Source organism: Acomys russatus, chromosome 19, assembly GCF_903995435.1.
Source record: "Acomys russatus chromosome 19, mAcoRus1.1, whole genome shotgun sequence".
NCBI lineage: Eukaryota > Metazoa > Chordata > Mammalia > Rodentia > Muridae > Acomys > Acomys russatus.
In genome coordinates, this window is record NC_067155.1 from 5156081 (window position 1) to 5181155 (window position 25075).

General features: G+C 38.2%; 1 pseudogene; it reads left to right on the top strand.

The window, feature by feature from the left end:
- Positions 1-864: 864 nt before the first annotated feature.
- The window catches only part of LOC127203447 (vomeronasal type-2 receptor 116-like), a 32779-nt pseudogene continuing 8568 nt past the window's right edge, over positions 865-25075 (top strand).

Below are 25075 nucleotides of genomic sequence, written 5' to 3' on the forward strand. Positions count from 1 at the left end.
CTAGGATGGAGATCATGTGTTAGAACTCAAATATTTAACATAGTTTATTACTAATAATGTAGGTGTTGGTTGATGGATAAGTCTCATTTAATATTTGAAATGATACACAAAGGTAATGAGTTTCTTTGGATATTGCTGAACTTTTAAAAAATCAACATTTAAAGTGTACATGAGCTGCTATTTTGTGAAGAGCTGGGTGATTTTCAGCACAACAGGACTTGAGAATTTTCTGGATTTCTCCTGATTATTGGTTCTCCAAAACTAGAAACATAGACTTTGGGTAGATATTCTTTTTTTGTCACTGGTGTGACAAATTTCACTGTGTGTATGTTCTGATGTTCTCAGATGTCCCAGACAAGTGGCTACCTCTACATCATATAGACTTGGTGGTACAATGCTCACGGTGTAGATATGAGCCATTTTGTATGCCCCTTCTGAATCAATAATTTATATTTCACTGTGCATAATCTATGAAAAATCTACTGACATAATTTCTATTGGTGTACACATAAACAGATATATAAGATAGTACTGAAACAAAACTTTGTCTAAACAGCCTCTGCTCAGGGATTTTAATATCCATAAACCTGAATGATGTCATGGAACCAGAGACAGAACTATTATCAAATATATTTATCAACTCATGTTTACCACATGGACTGTGGACCTCAGATGACAAGTCCCAGGGAAGAGTCCTCCAGGAATGAGGAAGGGCCTAAGGGAAATAAGGAATCATGAATGTGCAAGTAAACTTTCCATTGCCCAGAAAAATAAAGAAGATAGGAACACATGGGTGCCCATTTTTTAGGCTGATATGCATGACACTTCACAATCCACAATACCGAGGCTTATAGTAGGACAAAGATGTTCACTTTGATTTTGTTCTACTTGCTTCTGAACACTCCACTTCTCATGATGAGTTTCATTCCTTCCAGGTGCTTTTGGAGAATGAAGAATGAAGAAAAGGACAGAGAGTTAATGGAAGCGTGTTTTTTCTTCCTTCATGCAGTGCAATGGTCTGTGGAGAAAGACTATTTTAGCAACATTCTGGATACGCTGTAAGTGCTTTTTAAAAAATCATGTAGATATCATCACAATTATTTCTGGACAGGTCTGAAGATGAGAAACAGAACAATGCTTTGAATGTTGACTTTTTCTTCCAATGGGCACACAAAAAAACAACACCAAATGCTTTTGTAAACTCAATGCTCATTTATGAATTATTTTAGCCTATAAAGTATTTTGTTTCTTCCACTTAGCCTTCTGATTTCAGGCCAGAATTTGAGTGAACAAAGCAATCTCTACCATGATCATAAGAATTAGCCCTCTTGTTGACAGTTTCCACTGCACAGTACCCAGTCCTTTATTTTCAAAAGATACCCTTAGTATTTCAATAAGTTTCATCCTGAGAAGGTACAATTAAATGGCCATAGAGTGTGTTTCTGTCAGTTTGTAACTATCAGTTCCTGTGTGGGGGCACCTAGTATTTGGAGTACATCTAGGTACAGAAAGCTTTCACATAGATGTTCATTTACTCTCTAAAATGATCTGGATGTGGTCACTCTATGAATTTTGAATCTGCATAAAAAATGTAAATAGGATTTCTGTCCAATGTGAACTTTGAACATGTCTTTATATCTCCTTCTTAATTTGTATACATACAAAACCATTGGCTTTTAAGTATTACCAAGCCCGGTTCTTTATTTTCTATTTAGCATAAAGAAGGAATGCTTAGGCTATTAATTATATGTTTGAAAATTGAGCGTATTTCTAATAGTGGTGCTCATTTACTGTCCTTGTCATCTGACTGGGTGACATTTGTAGCATGTGTAGGTAGTTGACAGTACTTGAGAACATGATTAGAGGAGTTTCCTAGTAGGTCATCTCTTCAATTTTTTCAGATTTATGTACATTATGATGGGCAGATCTGAGCCCAGTTATGCTCAAACCATGGCACCAAACAAGAACAATACATGCAGTAAACATTGAACCCCTACCCAGATCTGGCCAATGGACAGGACATTTTCCAGATGAGTGAAGAGAGGGGACTAACTATTACATGAACTCTGGTGACCCATACTTGACCATGTACCCTTGATGGGAAGGCTCAGTGGCACTCAGTGGAAGGATAGCAGGCTACTAAGAATAGGCTTTATACCCTATGATCACATAAAGGGGGAGGAGGTCCCCCTCATTCACAGTCATAGGTGAGGGGAATAGGGTGAATGTGGGAGGGAGGAATAGGAGGATACAAGGGTTGGGATAATAATTGAGATGTAATATGAAAGAATGAATAAATAATAATAATAAGAAAGTGAAATAAAGTCTAAGTTGTTTATTTTCTGACACTTTTATCACATTTGCCAGTTATGTTTCTCTTTCAGCAATTTTACTGAGTGTAACTGTATATTTTATCATATCATTACTGTATGTATTTTGGCTTTATGGATATCTGATAGTTGTTTTTAAGAACATCACTTTGTACTACTAGGCTACTCTGACATCTAGAGTAACTGCTGCTTCTAATGTTTCCCATTCATCAGTTAGTGTTTGAGTCACACAGATTCTAGTCTCAAATTTCTAAGTGGAAAATTAATTGTATTTAAATCTGAGTGAATCATTGAGAATGAAGGAGTATGTCTGATGTTTGTTGTTTAGATGATATGAAATGACTAAAAAGAGATAGGAGAGATTATTCTTCCCATAAAGAGAAACCAGAAATCTTATATTCCAACTTAATTTTTGCCCTTTGTTATTAAAAGGATATCATAAAGATCTCCCATATGCTTTTACATTCTATTTTACAAACATGTAATATTGGTCCAAACAAATCTCACTGCAATTTCTAGATGTTCCTTATTCTCAGTAAGATGCTAGTGCTCTGCTATTATAACTGGAAGTGTGGTCAAAATATGTTTTAGCACAAAGAAAGAGTGCTTAGATTGTAAATATTATGTTTGAGAAGGCAGAGTATCACTAATAAAGGTGAATCCTTGTTCCCTTGTCAGGTGACTGAGTTCCATCTGTGGCGTATATAGTTGATAGTGCTTGAGAACAAGAATAGAGAAGTTTCCTAGTAGCTCATTTCTGCAGTTCTTAAAGAAATATGTGACTTCTTCCTATGTCTAAGCTGTTTATTCTCCTACACTTTTACCACAGTTACTACCTACATTTCTCTTTCAGTAATTTTACTAAGTATAAGTGCATATTTTATCATGTGGATACTCTACACAATTTTTGCTTTGTGGATTCCTGACTGTTGTTTCCACGCACAGCAAGCACTTTAGACTACTAGGCCACTCTGGTAGCTGAAGTAATTGACGCTGTTTATGTTTAGTATGCAAGAGTTAGTGTTTGTGTCACACAAGCTCTAGTCTAAACTTTCTCATGTGCTTTCCTGAAATTTCCAAAGGGAACTTTTCTGTGGTGTTATAATGGGTATTCTAAAAGGAACTACTTGTATAGACAAAGATACTCACAGGAACAATTTCTAAATGGAAATGTAATTATATTTAAATATGAGTGAATCATTCTGAGTGAAGGATTATATTTGATGATTATTGTTCAGATGATAGGAAATAACTAGCAAGAGACAGGAGTGATTTTTTCCCATAAAGAGAATAAAAAAATCTCAATTTAATTTTTGTCCATGTCATAAAAGAGCATTGCTTAGGTCCATATATCTAGACACATACAGGCATACATCATTGTTAAGTAATTTATTTGTTTATGTATTTTACCTGCTGATCATTGCCCCCTCCCTCCTCTATTCCTGGTCCCATGCTCTCTCTGTCTACTCCATCTGCATTCTCTGATATTCAAAGAATGGGAGCCCCCGACCAAATCACCTCAACTCTATATTCACATAAGGACTGAGTGTGTATTCTTTCCATGTAGCCTATAAAAGAAGCCCCTCCAAGGGAAAGAGAATTAAAAAAAAAAAACAGGCAACAGAGTCCATGTCAGAAACAGTCCAAGCTCCTCTTACTAGAGGACCCACACTAAGCCTGAACTACACATCACCTACATCTGTTTAGGGGTCCTAGTTCCAGTCTTTTGAGGATCCTTGGTTGGTGATTGAGTCTCCACAACCCCCTCTGTGCCCTGATAAATTGACTGTTGATTTTCTTGTGTAGTTTATGTTAGTTTTTCATCCTTCTATACTTCTCCCTACTTTTCTATAAGACTCCCAACACTCTTTGTCTAATATTTGGTTTTGATTCTTAGCATCTGTTTTGATTCCCTGATGTCCAGAACTCTCAGGGAACATCTATGCCAGGCTCCTGTCTGAAAGCACAGCACAGTATCAATAATAGTGTCAGAGGTTGTCTCTCTCCTGTGTTCTGAGTCTCAGTTTGGGCCAGGCATTGCTTGGACATTCCCTCAATCTCTGCTCTATATTTATCCATGCATATCTTGTAGGAAAGGTAAATTTAGAGTCTTAGTTCTTGTAGGTTGGTTGGTATTCCCCTTCCTCCAGTAGGAGTTCTGTCTAGTTAGAGGGTATCCTCTCATCTGAGTCACCACCATATTATCCCAGATGTGTCTTATATATCCATCTTGTCAGAGAGATATCTCCACCCATGCCTTATTCTTACTGTTCAGGCTCTCTGACCTGATGCATCAGCTCTCCCCATGTCTGATATCCACCTTCATTTCTATCTGAGCTCTCTCTCCTACCTTGTTCCATATCTTCAACTTCTTCTGCTGTCTATCATATTTCTCTTTCTGAGGTAGAATATAGCACCATCTCTGGGTTCCTCCTTCCTACTCATTTTCTTTGGGTCAGTAAATTCTAGGAATTTTTATCATGTACTATATGGCTAAGTAAGTACATCCATGTGTGTTTTTGTTAGTCTGGATTATCACACTCAACAGATGTTTTCTAATCTACTTGCCTGAAAAATTCATGACTTTCTTTGTTTTTATATCAGAGTAGTATATTATTGTTTAATCTCTATTATTTGTTTAAGTGACATTATTTTTTTCTGGATTCTAGCTATTATGACTAAAGCTGTTATGAACATAATTGAGCAAGTGTCCTAGGGTATATGTCCAGGTATGATATAGCTATGTCTGGAGGTTAAGCTTTTACCAGTTTTCTGATAAAGTAACAGATTGATTTCCAAAGTCAGATATACATCTATTTAAATATGCATCTCCTGTGTGTGAATTATTTGAAAATAAACCAGTAAAAAGATGCTCTGCCTGAAAAATAATCAAAAAATAATAACAACAATATGAAGTTGGATAGAGGAGAGTATGATAAATATATTTTCAACAAATTATAATTTATTATTAGTACAGGTACAGAAACACTCCTGTGTACTCATCAGTCATTCTTTCACAACCTTAGCCAATTCAGTTAATTTCATGTGGAAATACCAGAAACTCAGAGGCTCAACCCTCATCTGTAATTTTCATATTTCTCTATAATTAATAAATGAATATATGATCATATTTACAGCTTGGTCAAAACCTGTTGCCTGTCTTTACCTTCTTAGCAAGTACTCAATAACCATAGATGGACATGCTTTCCATGGAATATGCATGTTTTGTATAGGTGAACTCACATGAAATTTTAAGGGTGTTCCAAGATTCCATATTTTTATGTTTGTAAACCTTATTACATGGGATAATTGTTCCAAACATAGGGATAAAGAGAATATCTTCAAGTACAGAATAGTCATTGTATTGATTGCAAATGATTATGTGTCTACTTCTGTAAACAATAAATATTGTACCATTTTACAGAACACCATCTGAAAGCCAGTTTCCTCTGGTTTTGGCTTTTTCCTTGGATGAAATAAACAGAAACCCTGATCTTCTACCAAATATGTCTTTAGTATTTCAAGTACCATATTTTATAAGTGTGTCAGAATTAAAAGATCTCATTCATGTTTCTCGACCAACTCATTTGCATCCTCCTAATTATGACTGTTCCCAAGTAGTCAGTTGTAATGTACTTCTTATAGGACCAAACTGGGAAGCATCTGTACTATATCACACATTCATGTACAGCCGTGAACCTCAGCAGGTGAGAGTTTGTTGGGTTAAAATTTAATTAATTTTTGTCTCCATTGGTGGCTTTGATGAGACGCAAGGAAGGGTCTAAAGAGTAGACTGGTCTTACTGGCCTTATGTCAAACTGTGTAGTCCAATGTTATTATTCAGGTACTTGATGGGGATCTGGAATTTCTTTGTGTGAAATGGGAGTAAGAGAAGAAGTAACAGGTAAGGGGAATTTCTCGAACTTTTACAGATAAAATGTGTTTACAAGTTCTTAAAAGTACATGCTATCTCATGCTGCTCCCTGTGTCGTAGGTTCTTCATTTTACTTATGGGCCTTTCCATCCTTTCCTGAAAGACCGTATACAACATTCCTATATTTATCAGATGGCCCATGAGGAGACATCTCTCCCCATGGCCCTCGTCGCCTTCTTGCTTTATTTCAACTGCAACGGGGTAGGGCTGGCCATCTCTGACAATGAACAGGGTACACAATTTCTCTCACATTTGAAAAGAGAGATGGAAAAAGATACAGTCTGCTTTGCCTTTGTGAACATGATCCCAGTGAACATGGAGGTATACATGTCAAGAGCTGAAGTGTATTACAACCAAATCATGACATCATCCACAAATGTTGTTATCCTTTATGGTGACACAGACAGTACTCTTGCTGTGGCCTTTAGAATGTGGGAATCTCTAGGTATACAAAGAACATGGATCACCACCTCACAGTGGGATGTTCCTACAAGTAAGAGAGATTTCACACTTGACCCATTCCATGGGACTTTTGCTTTTGCACAGCACCATGGTAAGATTTCAGGTTTTAAAAATTTTGTCCAGACATTGAACCCTCTCAAATACTCAGATAAATATCTGGCAAGACTGAAGTGGTTGGACTTTAACTGTGAAGCCTCAGCATCTAACTGTAAGACAATGAAGAACTGCTCATCCAATGCCTCATTGGAATGGCTAATAGTACAGACTTTTGACATGGCCTTTAGTGATAGCAGTTATGACATATACAATGCTGCATATGTTTTGGCCCATGTCATTCATAAGGTTCTCCTTCAACAGGTACAAAATCAGCCAATTGACAATGAGAAAAAGCATGATCATATCTGCTCGAAGGTAGTGTTTCTTCTATTGGATTATACATGATCTTATCAATGTCATTATTTTTAAGAGTCCCTCAGATGATTAACTGAGTGAATTATGAAATGTTTTCCCAAAACCTAGGTTTCTAAATGTTTTTTAAGGCTGACACAATAAATCTAGAGCTATGTATAGATCTTTAATACAAAGGAATTGGAATGAAAGACACCATTTATCAGTGAAAATCAGTGATTCTGTAACAAAGCAACTGGATATAATCATACCTGTTCTAATACTGGAGAGATAATTAGTCTTCTTTCATTAGTTGTCTCCATGATGAGGAGATGAGTGCTTGTTTGTTAATTCTAAAATTTGAGGTATTAAGTTAAGTGGATTGGCTTCTCTTTTCTTTTACATTTTTTAAATTAATTTATTCATATTACATCTCGATTGTTAGCCCTTCCCCTGTTTCCTCCCATTCTTCCCTCCCTCTCACTTCCCCCTTTCTCCCTTCTCTTAAGTCTGTGATTGAGGGAGACTTCCTCCCCCTATATATGCTCTTAGCATATCGAGTTTTTTCTTGGTAACTTGCTATCCTTCCTCTGAGTGCCTCCAGGCCTTCTCATCCAGGGTATGTGGTCAGAACAGGGGCACCAGAGTTCGTGTGAGAGTCAGATCTCACTCTCCACTCAACGGTGGAGAATATCATGTTCATCAGCTACGTCTTGGTAGGGGTTCGAGGCTTACTGCCTATATTCTCGTTGGCTGGTGCCTTAGTTTGAGGAGGACCCCAGTAAATAGATCTGCCTGTCATAAAGTTTTTTTTGTAGGTTTCCAGGACATACCCAAATTTGTGGGACACATTGAAAGCAGTGCTAAGTGGATTGTTCTCTCAATTGATTCTCCCCAAATGTAGTCTCTGTTCACCTTCCTCAAAGTCTTAGTATAATTGCACAGAAATAATTATGTGAATCAGTTTATCACACATGCACAGACACACACACACACACACACACACACACACACACACACACACACACACTGTCATTTGTTTGAATATATGTTTCTCACTCTATTTGTGTTTCTAAGTGTGTTCCTGTGTGTCTGTGTATGTATATCTGTGTTCATGTGTGTGTGCACAGATATGTGTGTGCTTGTGTGTGTCTGTTTCTTTCCATCTGACTATCTGTCTGTTTGTAGAAGTGAGCATAAATTTTCTGTGTTTCAATGCCCATGAGTATGTTTGTTTCTGTTTTTGTATGTATTTTTTATTGTATTTGTCAGTGCATGTATCTGTGTGTTCTGTGTTTCTGTAAATTTGATTGCACATATGTGTTTCTCTTGCTCTGTGGGTGTGTGTGTGTTGTGTGTGTGTGTGTGTGTGTTTCTGTCTGTCTCTCCTTTGATATTGTGAGCATAAATGTGTTTTTGTGTCAATGTCTCTCTGTGAATATTTGTATCTCATTATGTCTCCCTCTGTGCATTTGTCTGTGCATGTGTGTGTCTATGTATGAGTTTAGTATATTTCTGTACTTGTGTGTCTGTTTGCGTGTATATGTCTGTTTCTGTCTGTATGCTCATGTGTGTGTCTGGGCATGTATATTAATGTGTGTGTAAACAAAATGTGGGGCTATGTTATGTGTGTATCTCTATATAGATTTAGGTCTCTCTGTGTGCAGATGCATGTGTGCGTGTGTGTGTGTTGCAAATCTATGTTTGATGTATATGTGCTTTTCTATGCTTGTGTTTCATAGTTTCCTTTCTGTGAAATAAAATTCTGCAAACATTACAACAAATTAATATATCATTTTCACTTCACTGAAAATTTCCACAAGATACCTTCAATAAAATTGTATTTCAGATAAAATCATCATACATTTTCTCCCATTAAGGAAGGGCATATGTATTATATAATACTGCTTGTCTTTCAGATGCACTCCTTGATGAGAAAGATCCAATTCACTAGTCCTAATGGAGACAAAGTGACCATGAACCAGAAAGAAAAAGTTCAGAAAGAGTATGACATTTTCTACATTTGGGATCTCCCACATGATTTTGATATTAAGGTGAAGATAGGAAAAGTTAGTCTATATTTACCGCATGGTCAACAGCTGCATTTATCTGGAGACATGCTAGAGTGGGCCACAGGAAGTCTACAGGTGGGTTGAAAGAACTGTACTGATTTCCATTCCATACAAGTAAACACTGTGTGTTTAGTTGGTCCGCTTATGCTTCTTTATAAATTAGTGAAATGAAAAAACTGTCCCATAAGGAACCTACTTCTAGTCTTCGGTGTTACCTTTCTTATTTGCACTATTTTTTATGTTAATTCTTCAAGGAGTTCATGCAATAGTTACATTGTATTTTATTATAACAGAAAATGTTCCCTAAATTGTCAAACTCTCTAATCATAAATTAATAATTTTGTGATACATATTAAATATTCTATGGATTATAACGTTGTATTTTCTTTATTTTTCATATGTATATGGGTTTTCTGTCTGGATATATGTCCATGCACCACTGGCGTATATGGTGTATGTGGACATTCGAAGTGAGATGTAGATTTCTGGAAATGTGAAATAGCTTAGATGTGTGAAATGGATGCAAGAAGTCAACTGTTATTCACAGTTTTTCCATGCCTTAGCTCTGAATTGTGCCATGTAAAGAAACTGCTACTACAGTATCCTTCCCTGGCCCTTTTAATTGTAGTTCATTCAAACTAATAAAATGGTGTCTAGTTTTCTTCTCTGTATTTGGAGGTATTTTGTAGTAATATATTTTTGGCTGTGCAGCAATTTATAAATAAAAATTTCCATCATAGCTCCAGAGTATGTTATAGGTATGAATTCTGATGTGGTTCCTTTTAAGGTAATCTATTTGAACTATGCGACCACAAAGTTGTTCTAATTTTAAAGATGTTAAGTCCAAGAATTCAGGTTGTTCATGTACTCCGGCATTTGCAGTTAATAGTCCTTCTCAGAGTGGTGACGGGAATCCTTGTTATGCAGAGGAACACAGGATCTGAAGTTTAGCTACTGAAATATATATGCCTACAATGTTAGCAGTGATATCTCTTGTGTGTTCTACACAGCCTGATTGAGCATTACAAAAACATGCACTGGAATAACAATACTAAAAAATACAGAATCATTGCTCTGCTTCCAGATATGCATATCAGGATACATGCAGAAACAAACAAACATAAAATGATGATATCAAATCTACCTAGCTCAAAATGTTACAGTCATAGAATTAAATGAAAGTATGTTCAATGATAAACTAAATACATAATTCAAAGCGTGATTATTAGAATAGTCAATGAAAAGTGAGAAGAGGAGACACATAAATCACCTCGGGAAGTATAAAAGGGATCACAAAAACTACCATAAAATAAGTCACTGAAAAAGCATGAGAAAAAGGAATTCCATGAAAGTATAAAATAATAAAAATATTCAAACAGAAAGTAAAGGAAAAACAAAATAAATGAAACAAAATTCTAAATAAAAAGTCTCAGCAAGACAATAGTTCAAGGTAAAGACAAGATCGCAAAGCTTGAATATTGTGCATAAGTATTAGAAAATTCAGACAATAACAAAAATAAAACAAAACATAAGATTCAAAATATAGGAGACTGGAAGGTTCCTGATTAAAAGGTCAGATTTACAGTCCAGATCACGAGGGGAAAAGAAGGACACATTCCAACTTATCAACACGATATCCAGTGTAATGTTATCTTAAATTTCAAGTGAGATGTGTGCCCATTGAGATACAATAGTCATTTACATAGCAAACATTCAAAATCAGTAAATGAACAATCCTTGGCATATTTAACTTAAAAAATTTTCTTTGAGAAGGACATAAAGTTGAAGGCTGCAGTATAAAAGACTCTGTCATAGCAAGTTCCCATCTATATATCAGTCAATGTCACTGTGGACGTTCTTACAGGAGAAGAGTAATAGTGATGTATTTCAAACATTTAACAGCCAAGCACAGTAACAAAAACAGAAAAGTTATTCCTCATAATAGAAGGATACAGAACAGAGTTCAATAATAGACACAATCACAGGAATCTATAAGCACTGAAAGATCACTATGAAAGACACTAGTTGAACCACTTCACATGATGAATGCAAGAATCAAAGGAACACATAGGAAGCACTAAGCTCCAGAGCAACACAACTATTAGAAAACTTTCAAATACTACAATACCAATAAGTAGACAATATTCACCAAATAACCAACAATAATAATTTATTGTTAATGATCACATTCTCTAATAAAAATCCATAGAGAAGAAGATTGGTTCAATAACACAACAACAACACCCCCAAATTTTTTTGTTACTTCCATTGGAAATATGTTATTTTTGACCAGAATGGAATCCTTCTATAAAAATGTGGGTGATACATCATTATGAAGTGGAAACAAACAAACAAAAAAACATAATCCATGAAAACATTTAATTTGGTTGACACGGATGAAATAATTCTTAAATAAACACCTATCAAGAGAATTCAACAACACACCATAACATTTGTTCTCTACACCCAACTGTATTTCATTCAATAAATGCAAGCATGATTCACAAATGCAGATCAGTTAAATGAGATAAATCATGTAAATACACTCTAAGATGGAATTATATGGTTATACAAAAATATTCATAAATGTATTATAAAGAATCCATCACCTATTTAGAGTAAAAAAAAAAAGAAACATGTTGGAATACAAAACAGGTAATGTCTTGACAGAATAGGACTTTTATGACAAACAGACTGAAAGCATTGTACTAGATGGAGAGAAAAATAGAAAGAATTCAATTAAAACAAGAATAAAGCCAGGCACGTGTAGTGCATGTTTTAATCCAAAGAGTTTGTAGGCAGATTTATAAAGTTCTCTGTTGATATGTGACCAGTTTGGTCTAGATAGCTAAGCGAAGGCTGGCAGTGTGACATACAGACCATGCCTTAAAATATTGAACAGAAATGGGGCAACAATATGCACTGTCTCCACTCTTCTTCAAAATGGTCATTAAAATCTTACCAAGTGCCTAGACAGAGATTAGGATAGATACTGGGACATCCACTGCTACTATAGGTGAGAGAGGTAAGGGTGAATAAGGAAATAAAATGATCCAGAGGGTCCTAGAAACCTATAATGCTGGCAGATCTGGATCCAGGTGGGTCAGCTAAAAATACTGTACCAACTAAGGACAATGAATGCAGTAAACCTAGAACACCTATCCAGATCTAGCCAATGGACACCACATTCTCCACAATTGTGTGGCTAGCAGGGACTGATTCAGACATGAACTCTGGTGTCCCCTACTTGACCATTTCTTCTTGGTGGCGAGATATGTTAATGCTCAGAGGAAAAGTTAACAGGCTCCCAGGAAGAGACCTGATAGGCTGTGATCTTATAGTGGGGGAGAAGGTCCCTTTCTGTCACAAATCTAGGGAGTAGGATGAAAGTGGGAGGGATGGGGAATTGAAAGATACAAGTGAGGGGATAAAAATGACATTTATTCTGAATAAATTACTTAAATAAAAATTTTTTACCATGTGCCACAATAACTGTGAAAAATATTTTAAAAAGGGAGAAAGTGTCCAATTATAAGTGAGTATAAACTATTTGAGTCTTTCTGCTTCTGGGTTAACTCACTCAGTATGATAATTTCTAGTTCCATCCATTTGTCCACAAATTTGTTGTTATAGCTGAGTAGTGTCCCATGGTGTAGATGTACCACAGTTTCTTTATCCATCCTTCTACTAATGAACACTTAGGCTTTTTCCAGGTTCTGGCTATTATGATGAAGGCTGCTTTGAACCTGGTTGATCATATGCCCTTGTTGTGTGCTAGTGCATCTTTTAGGTATATTCCAAGGAGTGGAATTGCTGGGTCTCAGTTTTCTGAGATAGATTTCCAAAGTAGTTGTTCAAGCTTGTATTCCCACCAGCAATAAAGAAGTGTTCCTCTCTCTCCACATCCTCACCAGCATGTGATATCACTTGAATTTTGGATCTGACCCATTCTGATGGGTCTAACATGGAATCTTTGAGTAGTTTTGATTTGCATTTCCCTGATAACTAAAGGAATATATACTCACTTATAATTGGACATTAGCCCAAGGGTCATGTCCCATGAAACTCTTCACTTACCAGGAAAATTGGATAGATGTGAAGAAATCCTTTTGTGACTCTAGGTGAGAGAAGTATTGGAGAATGAGGAAATAGAAGGATCCAGAGGGTCCTAAAAACCTACAAGAAGAAACATTATGATGGGCGGATGTGGGCCAAGGGGTTCTGCTCAACTATGGCACCAATCACAGACAATATGTGAAGTAATCATCAAACTCCAACCCAGATCTAGACAATGGACAGGATATTCTCCACAGTTGAGTGGAGAGCAAGGACTGACTCTTACATGAACTCTGTTGCCCCATATTTGACCACTTCCCTTTGATGGGGAGGCCTGGTGGCACTCAGAGGAAAGATAACAGGATATCAAGAAGAGACTTGATACCTTATGATCATATAGAGGGGGAGGAGGTCCCCCTCAGTCACAGACATAGGAGAGGAGACTAGGGTGAAAGTGGAAGGGATGGAGGAACAGGAGGATACAAGGGATGGGATAACAATTTAGATGTAATATGAATAAGTGAATAGAAGAAGTAAAAAAAGAGAGAAAGTAATGTTCTGTGTTTTAGATAGGGATTGAGGTATCACAATGCTACAGAGTGAGACCCTGTTTCACAACCACCACGGCAAAAGGAAGCATTCTTGTTAAGCGTACATGTGGAGAACATGAGATGAATCTGTGTACCAGTGACAATGTGGTTTTCACATAGACCTTAGTACTGAATGAAGTATTCAAAAGAGCATGCAACAGTCAGCAAATTTCTTTAAAAAAAATATTTGTGGGGGATCCAAGATGGCGGCGAGCAGTGTGGACCGCGTTTGGAGGCTCCAGTGAACAATTCAGGGAGTTGCACAGATTTCTGAGCCAGGAACACCGAGGTCCGAACATCACGGCAGTGGGAGTGTTCCACGGTTCAGAGAAACCAGGGTGTGGAGGACCTGCATGCCCCTGCACATGGGAGGAGCGTGGATTTTCTCTGATTGGAGCGGCAGCGGCAGCAGCAGAGGCAGCAGCAGCAGCTGTACCAGCGGCGGTGGCTGAGGTTTGCAGCTCATAGCCTTCCGGTGGAGGCAATTGGTGTGGTGGCTGGTGGGAGTTGCTGCAGGAGAGGGGACTCGGGGCAGGATTTGGGTTGCATGGAGCCTTCAGACCCAGACTGGACTCGGCGGACAGTTCGGCCCCAGAGTCCTGGGTACTGGCCCAGCCCAGCAAGCAATTCTCCCCGAGGCACTAACTCAGCTTTGGCCACAGCTCCCCTGCTGTGGTGCAGGCTTAGTTGAGCACGTAGCTCCATGCTAGGCAGCACCTCAGTTCAGCAGCAGCTCCCCTGCAGTGACACAGTCTGAGCGGAGCACTTGGTTCCACCATTGGCGCTAACTCACAGCAGCCGCCATTCTCCTGCTGTGGCGCAGGCTTGGTGGAGTGCGCAGTTCCATCCTAGGCACCACATCAGCTCAGCAGCAGCTCCCCTGCGGTGACACAGTCTGGGCAGCGCACATGGTTCCACCACTGGTGCTAACTCAGAGCAGCCACAGTTCTCCTGCTGTGGCACAGGCTGGACAGAGCTCTCGGTTCCACCAGCTCTAAGACTCTGGTTGGACACAGTGTGCAGTTTGAATCCAGAATTCCTGGCTGAGATTGGTGGTCAGTCTGGACCCTGAGTCAATAACTGACCACAGCTTGGTGCGTAGTCCCAGCCCAAAAATTCTGGCTGGACCCTGTGTGCATTTTGGGCCCAGAATCCCTAGCTGAGCTCAGCAGACGGTTCAGGCCCTGAGAATCTAGCTGAGTTCAACCCGTGTTTCAGGCCCAGTGTTCCTGGCTGGACTTGGCAGGGAACACAGAAGGCTGTGGATACCTTGGCCTGACCCAACGCTCATTCAGAGACCCAGAACAATTGCAGGATCCACAGCACAGAGGGGCTGAAGATCACTGGCTGTGAGAGACCAGAACAACAGGGCTAACCTTGTAACATCCACACCAGTGAAGCTTTGAGCTCCCAGCCTAGGGATATCGTGAGAAAACAAGTGAATCTATCATCAGACACCCTCCATCCAACTCTGGAAGCTACCCAACAAAAACAAAGACGGCAAGATGTCTAAAGGACAAAGAAAAAGCATACGCAAAAAAACCCAAAACAACATGGCGTCTCCAGTTTCCAGCTATCCCTAAGAAAACAACCCAGAGAACTCAAATACAACGGAAATACAAGGAAATGTCCTCAAATCCTTAGTAACGAGGATGATAATGGAGGAAACAAAATTTGTAATCAAATGCAGGAAGACACAAACAAACAGGTGAGAGACATAAAAGAAGCACATAGAGTGGAACTGGAAAAATTGCAGGAAAATGCGAACAACCAGATGAAAGAAATAAATAAAACGGTTCAAGCTCTGAAGACCTATAAAGAGGCAATGGAAGAAACTCAGGAATATACAAAAAAATCAGATGAAAGAAATCAAAAAATCAGTTCAAGATCTGAAAATGAAAATGGATTCAATGATAAACACACAGACAGAAGAAAAACGAGAATGTGAGACGTCAGAGAAGAAGGCGAGCAACACAGAGGTGAGCTTTTCTAACAGAATCCAAGAGATGGAAGAACGAATCTCAGAACTAGAAGATACAATCACAGATATTGACTCAACCATTAAAGAAAATGCCAAATTTGGAAAACTCCTGACACAAAACATCCAAGAAATTAAGGACACCATGAAAAGAAGAAATCTGAGGATAATAGGCATTGAAGAAAGAGAAGACATCAGACTCCAGGGCCCAGAAACTATTCTCAACAAAATCATAGAAGAAAATTTCCCCAAACTAAAGAAAGAGATGCCTATAAACATACAAGAGGCCTACAGAACACCAAATAGAATTGACCAGAAAAGAAAAACTGCCCGCCACATAATAATCAAAACACAAAACATGCAGAACAAAGAAAAAATATTAAAAGCTGCAAGGGAAAGGGGCCAAATAACATTTAATGGTAAACCTATCAGAATTATACCTGACTTCTCAGCAGAGACCATAAAGCCAGAAGGGCCTGGACAGAGATCCTGCAAACCCTAAGAGACCACAGATGCCAGGCCAGACTACTTTACCCAGCAAAATTATCAATAACCATTGATGGAGAAAACAAAATATTCCATGACAAAAACAAATTCAAACTGTACCTATCCACAAATCCAACTTTACAGAAGGTACTAGAAGGAAAACTCCATCCCAAAGGGTCAAGCTACAACCAAAACTACCCAGGAAATAGATAACTATCCCATGGCAAAAACACAACTACACAAACGCTCGACTGGAAACAACATCAAAATTAAGACTCTTAAAAGTCACTGGTCATTAATATCTCTCCACATCAATGGCCTCAATTCTCCAATAAAAAGACACAGACTAACTGAATGGGTACATACACAAGATCCAACATTCTTCTGTATTCAAGAAACACATCTCACCCATAATGAAAGGCATTACCTCAGAGTAAAAGGTTGGAAAAAATATTCCAAGCAAATGGTCACAAGAACCAAGCAGGCATAGCCATTTTAGTATCGAACAAAATAGACTTTCGACCAAAACTAATCAAAAGGGATGAGGAAGGACACTTCATACTCATCAAAGGTAAAGTCAACCAAGATGACATCACAATTCTGAACATCTATGCTCCCAATACAAGAGCACCCACATTTGTAAAAGATCTCCTAAACAAGCTTAAACCACACATCGATCCCCACACAATATTAGTGGGAGACTTCAACACCCCACTCTCATTGAGGATAAGTCATTGAAACAGAAACTAAGCCGAGAAATAACATCATTAACCAATGCCATGGGTCAAATGGATCTAACAGATATCTATAGAACCTTTCACCCAAACAAGAAAGAATATACCTTCTTCTCTGCACCCCATGGAACCTTCTCCAAAATTGATCACATCGTAGGTCACGAAGCAAGCCTCAATAGATACAAGAGGATTGAAATAATACCTTGTATCCTATCAGATCACCATGCTCTTAGGCTGCAATTCAACAACAACAGAAATAACAAAAAGCCTACTCGTGCGTGGAAACTAAATAACTCTCTGCTAAATGACACCTGGGTCAGGAAAGAAATAAAGAAAGAAATCAAGGAGTTTCTGAAATTCAATGAAAATGAAGAAACAACATACCCAAATTTGTGGGATACATTGAAAGCAGTGCTAAGAGGAAAATTCATAGCACTAAGTGCCTTTAAAAAGAAATTGGGAACATCACACATAAGCATCTTAACAATACAACTGGAAGCCCTAGAAAAAAAAGAAGCAGAAACACCCAAGAGGAGTAGACGCCTGGAAATAATCAAACTCAGGGCTGAAATTAACAAATTAGAAACTAAGAAAACAGTCCAAAGAATCAACAAAACCAAAAGCTGGTTCTTTGAGAAAATCAACAAGATGGACAGACCATTAGCCAAACTAACTAAAAGGCAGAGAGACAGTATTGAAATCAACAAAATTAGAAATGAAAAGGGAGACGTAACAACAGACACTGAAGAAATTCAACGAATCATAAGATCCTACTTTGAAGGCATATACGCCACAAAATTTGAAAATCTAAGGGAAATGGATGATTTTCTTGATCAATTTCACCTGCCAAAGTTGAATGAAGAACAGATAAACAAGCTAAATAGTCCCATTTCCAGTACAGAAATAGAAGCAATCATCGATGGTCTCCCAACCAAAAAAAGCCCAGGGCCAGATGGTTTCAGTGCAGAATTCTACCAGACCTTCAAGGGCGAGCTAATACCAATACTCTTCAAGCTACTCCAAAAGATAGAAATGGATGGAAAATTACCAAATTCATTCTATGAGGCCATAGTCTCATTGATACCTAAACCTCACAAAGACTCAACAAAGAAAGAGAATTTCAGACCAATTTCTCTTATGAACATAGATGCAAAAATACTAAATAAAATACTTGCAAAACGAATACAGGAACACATCAAAGATATCATTCATCATGACCAAGTAGGCTTCATTCCAGGCATGCAGGGATGGTTTAATATATGGAAATCCATCAATGTAATCCACCATATAAACAAACTGAAAATAAAAAACCACATGACCATCTCCTTGGATGCAGACAAAGCATTTGATAAAATTCAACACCCATTCATGTTTAAAGTTTTAGAGAGATCGGGGATACAAGGCACTTTCCTCAACATAATAAAGGCTATATACAGCAAGCCAATAGCCAAAATCAAAGTCAATGGTGAGATACTCAAGGAAATTCCTCTAAAATCGGGAACAAGGTAAGGCTGCCCACTCTCTCTATATCTCTTCAATATAGTACTCGACGTTCTAGCCAGAGCAATAAGACAACAAAAGGCGATCAAGGGTATCCAAATGGGAAAGGAGGAAGTCAAATTATCCCTATTTGTAGATGATATGATAGTGTACATAAGTGACCCTCAAAATTCCACCAGAGAACTTCTAAAGCTGATAAACACCTTCAGCATATGGCTGGATACAAAATTAACTCAAAAAACTCTGTAGCCTTCCTATACACAAATGACAAGCTTGCAGAGGAAGAAATTAGGAAAACCACACCCTTCACATTAGCCACAAGCAATATAAAATATCTAGGAGTTACCCTAACTAAGCAAGTGAAGGACTTGTATGAAAAAAATTTCAAAGCTCTGAAGAAAGAGATTGAAGATGACCTGAGAAGATGGCATGATCTTCCTTGCTCATGGATCGGGAGAATTAACATAGTAAAAATGGCCATCCTACCAAAAGCAATCTACAGATTCAATGCAATCCCTATCAAAATACCTACACAATTTTTTAAAGACATTGAAAGTTCAATTCTGAACTTCATATGGAAAAACAAGAAACTCAGAATAGCTAAAACAATCTTGTACAATAAAAAGTGCTCCGGAGGAATCTCCATACCTGATCTCAAACTGTTCTATAAAGCAATAGTAATTAAAACAGCATGGTACTGGCACAGCAACAGGCTGGTTGACTAGTGGAATCGAATCGAAGACCCAGATATGAATCCACACACATATGGTCACCTGATTTTTGACAAAGAATCCAAATCCATTCGATGGAAAAAGGATAGCATCTTCAACAAATGGTGCTGGTCTAACTGGCGGTCTATGTGTAAAAAAATGAAACTGGACCCATATTTGTCACCTTGCACAAAACTCAAATCCAAGTGGATTAAAGACATCAACATAAAACCAGAGATACTAAGCCACTTAGAGGAAAAAGTGGGAAAGAGCCTGGAACATATTGGCACAGGAGACAACTTCCTGAACAGAACACCAATGGCCCAGGCCTTAATGTCAACCATTAATAAATGGGACCTCATGAGGCTGAGAAGCTTCTGTAAGGCAGGAGACACTGTCAAGAGAACAAAGCGACAGCCTACAGACTGGGAAAAAATCTTCACCAATCCTACATCTGACAAAGGTCTAATATCCAAAATATATAAAGAACTCAAGAAATTAAACACCACCAAACTGAATAACCCAATAGAGAAATGGGGCTTGGAACTAAACAGAGAATTCTCAACAGAGGAGTATCAAATGGCTGAGAAACACTTAAAGAAATGCTCAACCTCCTTAGTCATCAGGGAAATGCAAATCAAAACAACTCTGAGATTCCATCTTACACCCATCAGAATGGCTAAGATCAAAAACTCAAGCGACACCACATGCTGGCGAGGATGTGGGGAGAGAGGAACACTCCTTCATTGCTGGTGGGTATGCAAACTAGTACAGCCACTTTGGAAATCTATCTGGTGCTATCTCAGAAAAATGGGAATAGGGCTTCCTCAAGACCCAGCTATTCTACTCCTTGGAATATACCCAGAAGATGCTCTAGCACATAACAAAAATATTTGCTCAACCATGTTCATAGCAGCCTTATTCATAATAGCCAGAACATGGAAACACCCTAAGTGTCCCTCAGTAGAAGAGTGGATAAAGAAACTGTGGTACATATACACTATGGAATACTACTCAGCTATTAAAAACAAGAAATTCCCGAAATTTGTGGATAAATGGATTGAGCTAGAAATGATCATAATGAGTGAGTTAACCCAGAAGCAGAAAGATTCAAATGGTATATACTCACTTATATCTGCATCCTAGCCTAAGGGGCATGTCCCATGAAAGCCTTCACTTACCAGGAAACTGGGACAGAGGGGAGGGCATCTTATTGGGACTCTAAATGAGAGACGCATGGGAGAATAGCAAAATAAAAGGATGCAGAGGGTCCTAGAAATCTACAAGTAGAACAATATGATAGGCAGATTTGGGCCCAGGGGTCCCGCTCAAACTAAGGCACCAGCCAAGGACAATACAGGAGGTAAACTTTAAACCCCTTCCCAGATCTAGCCAATGGTCAGAATATTCTCCACAGTTGAGAAGAGAGTGTGATATGACTTTCTCACGTACTCTGGTGCCTCACATTTGACCATGTCCCCTGGAGGGGGAGACCTGCTGGCACTCAGAGGAAGGACAGCAGGTAGCCAAGAAGAGACTTGATACCCTATGAGAATATACAGGGGGAGATAATCCACCTCAGGAACAGTCATAGGGGAGGGGAATAATGGGAAAATGCGGCGGGGGAGGAATGGGAGGATACAAGGGATGGGATAAACATTGAGATGTAACAAGAATAAATTAATTTAAAAAAAAAGGAAAAAAAAAAAAAACAAAAAGAACTGACTGACTCATCAAAAGCTGCAGAGCCTCAAGCAGTTTCCAAGGAATAAAGCAGGTTCCATAAACATTTTGTATAACCCAGTGTGGTCCCCAATTTTCAGTTTTACCGTCTTGACCTCCCAAGTGCTAGCATCATTAGTGTGTACCATCATGTCTGACTCATGCCACTACTACTTTCTGAGCTTAATTTATCTAGAATCTGCTTTTTTCCCCCAGTCTATAGAGGGAAGTATGGAGACATGAGGATTCAATGTCATCATAAGTGAGGAACCAGAATACATAGTGAAATACTAACTTCTCTTTCTCTCTGTGGTGCATTCCACATAGTGTCTTAAGAAGCCATGGGGAAATGAAGCCTCAGTTGCTTACAGTGAAAGCCTGATCATTAGTGTACAATCTATTACAGCCTTTCCTCCCTTTCCTATTCACATACATGTGTGTTCTGTGATCACATGACAGGTAGTAAACCATTTACTCAAAGTCTCTGTCTGCACTGCAGACCACCCAAGCTAATATGCAACAAATAAAGGCTACCCGCTCCCCCAAAAAATATTTATTAATTTATTCATATTACATCTCAATTGTTATCCCTTCCCTTGCATCCTCCTTTTTCTCCTTCCCTCTTGTTTTCCCCCTACACCTCTGCCCTATGACTATAAGTGGGAGAGACCTCCTCCCCCTGTATATGCTCATAGGGTATCAAGTCTCTTCTTGGTAGCCTCATCAGCAGATTTCTAATATTGCTTACAGAGCCCCATCATAAAGTTCAGTGTAATAAAAAGATAACCTTTCTTTAACCCAAGAAAACCTTCAATTAACATCAAACAAACTAACTTTTACTCAGGTTCCCACAGTATTTTTAGGCTCCTTAAGTTCTTCTCACTTCAGGAAACACATCACAGCTTCTCACACATCAACTCGGCACTTTGTCACTAGGATTGTCTTTTCAACTGTGTTTTTTCTTTACACCAAGTTTGTAAAGATTTTCAGTCTTAATTGATTGGAAGATGTGTTTGATATCTGAGACTTGCTCAGATATTTCCCCTGTTTTAGATGTGCTTTCATCATATCTTGCTATGTTGTTGCTTTGATTAAACTTTGGCCATGAACAAAGTGAGGAAGAAAGGTTGTTTTGGCTCATGGGTTATAGACAAGGGAAGACAAGGAATGAATTTGTAGACTAAAACTAAAGCACAGGCCCTTGAGAGAACACTGCTTACTCACATGCTCTGTTTCATTTCTCATACATCCTTGCCTAGCAAGAGCATTGCCTTTAGTAGACTTGTCATGCCTACAATGGATACCAAATAATAAAATGCATTAGTGTTAGAAAGAAGGGCTATTCTGATACAGAGAATTTTGCAGGTAAATTTCATTCAATGTTCTCTATCTTTCTACTGCACTTTGTGTCAGCTTGATGAAAATGAAGAAGAAACCCAAGTTGCAATCTTTATAGTGTTTGCACAAAGTACTTTAAATTTCTGCTTCCATAATGTCTTAGATTTGTTAAAAAAAAAAAAACTCAATTTTTCATCAACTTGTTTAAATATATTCACACATTTGGCATTATACAAAGTGCTAAGTGACGTGTGGTACCTCAACTTCTGTATATAAAATAAGCTTATTGATATCTCAACATGCTAATATAATATAGTTATGGATGAAGTAGGTAAAACTCAATATATATCTTATTTCCTCAGATGCAGCCCTCTGTATGCAGTGCTGACTGTGGTCCTGGATTCAGAAGATTCAGGCAGGAGGGAATGTCAGCCTGCTGCTTTATTTGCATCCCCTGCCCAGAAAATGTAGTTTCTAATAGAACAAGTGAGTGTTTGCTGCTGTGATAAACTTTCCATTAATAATCCTCTCCCCCAACAAAGAGATGCTGAAGGAGTCTAAAAGGCAACTACAAAAATAAAAGATACCATTTTCTCCATTAGCAGTCGCAGGAATACAAACATTAACAATGTCACAACAACAACAACAACAAAACCCTTTTTGCCTAGTTTTACATTGTGATTCAGTTTCTGTCACATCATAATTTCTCAAAGAAACAAAATCAAACTGCAGTGTGAGCACATACTGCATGAGATCTCTTCTGTTTATAAGTATCCCCTATAAATACATGCACAGAAGATTCCATTCATGAATTTTCAAAATGTGCATTTAGTCTTTTTGCATGTATGTATGTCCCTACATGTGTTTATGTACACTATATATGCACAGAATCTAACAGAGGACAGAATATGGCACCAAAACTGATGGACTGCGCAATAGAGGTGCTAGAAACCAAGTCTGTATCCTTGGAAGAATTAGAGTAGAGATAAAAAAATTACTGGTAAAATTATCAGAAACTGCTGAGTATGAGACAAAATTTGTGTGATTTGTAGGGGCCTATTTTCTTTTTCAGTCTTCTTTATTATAATTTATTTTGATTACATCTCAATTGTTATTCCCTCACCCATTTTCAAATATCTATTGTGAATTGTTTCTAGGAAGGTGAGGATAATTGTTGACATATGGTGCACAAAATATAAAGAGTCTTATATAAAATATTTTATAAATAGCTCCCAAGTAATTATTTCATGAAATAATAGATTGGAACAGTTTTATAATGAAAGTAATTAGTATAAACAGTAACATTTTATTGCAACCTACAAAGCTAGAGTAGTAAAATTATTATATATTTATGCTTCGCTAAATGCAAATGGACAATGAGTAGTTTTCCCAACATTTGCCTGTGATACTATGGAATGAAATTCAAGTTCTTAAAATATATTTCTAGCCAATAATATGGCTCAACATTTAAATCATTTGACACTAAGACTGATAGCTGGAGTTCATCCCCAGGACCCATACAGTGAGAGGAGACAATGAACTCTGAGAAATGCCTTCTGACATCTATGCACTCAAATAACATCCATAATTATTAAACAAACTGTAATAAAATTATTTTATTTTATTTTTTTTTTTATTAATTTATTCTTGTTACATCTCAATGTTTATCCCATCCCTTGTATCCTCCCATTCCTCCCCCCCCCATTTTCCCATTATTCCCCTCCCCTATGACTGTTCCTGAGGGGGATTACGTCCCCCTATATATTCTCATAGGGTATCAAGTCTCTTCTTGGCTACTTGCTGTCCTTCCTCTGAGTGCCACCAGGTCTCCCCCTCCAGGGGACATGGTCAAATGTGAGGCACCAGAGTATGTGAGAAAGTCGTATCACACTCTCCACTCAACTGTGGAGAATATTCTGACCATTGGCTAGATCTGGGAAGGGGTTTAAAGTTTACCTCCTGTATTGTCCTTGGCTGGTGCCTTAGTTTGAGCGGGACCCCTGGGCCCAAATCTGCCTATCATATTGTTCTACTTGTAGATTTCTAGGACCCTCTGGATCCTTTTATTTTGCTGTTCTCCCATGCGTCTCTCATTTAGAGTCCCAATAGGATGCCTTCCCCTCTGTCCCAGTTTCCTGGTAAGTGAAGGCTTTTGTGGGACATGCCCCTTGGGCTAGTATGCAGATATAAGTGAGTCTATACCATTTGATTCTTTCTGCTTCTGGGTTAACTCACTCATTATGATCATTTCTAGCTCAATCCATTTATCCACAAATTTCGGGAATTCCTTGTTTTTAATAGCTGAGTAGTATTCCATAGTGTATATGTACCACAGTTTCTTTATCCACTCTTCTACTGAGGGACACTTAGGCTGTTTCCATGTTCTGGCTATTATGAATAAGGCTGCTATGAACATGGTTGAGCAAATTTTCTTGTTGTGTGCTGGAGCATCTTCTGGGTATATTCCAAGAAGTGGAATAGCTGGGTCTTGAGGAAGCCCTATTCCCATTTTTCTGAGATAGCACCAGATAGATTTCCAAAGTGGCTGTACTAGTTTGCATTCCCACCAGCAATGAAGGAGTGTTCCTCTCTCCCCACATCCTCGCCAGCATGTGGTGTCGCTTGAATTTTTGATCTTAGCCATTCTGATGGGTGTAAGATGGAATCTCAGAGTTGTTTTGATTTGCATTTCCCTGATGACTAAGGAGGTTGAGCATTTCTTTAAGTGTTTCTCAGCCATTTGATACTCCTCTGTTGAGAATTCTCTGTTTAGTTC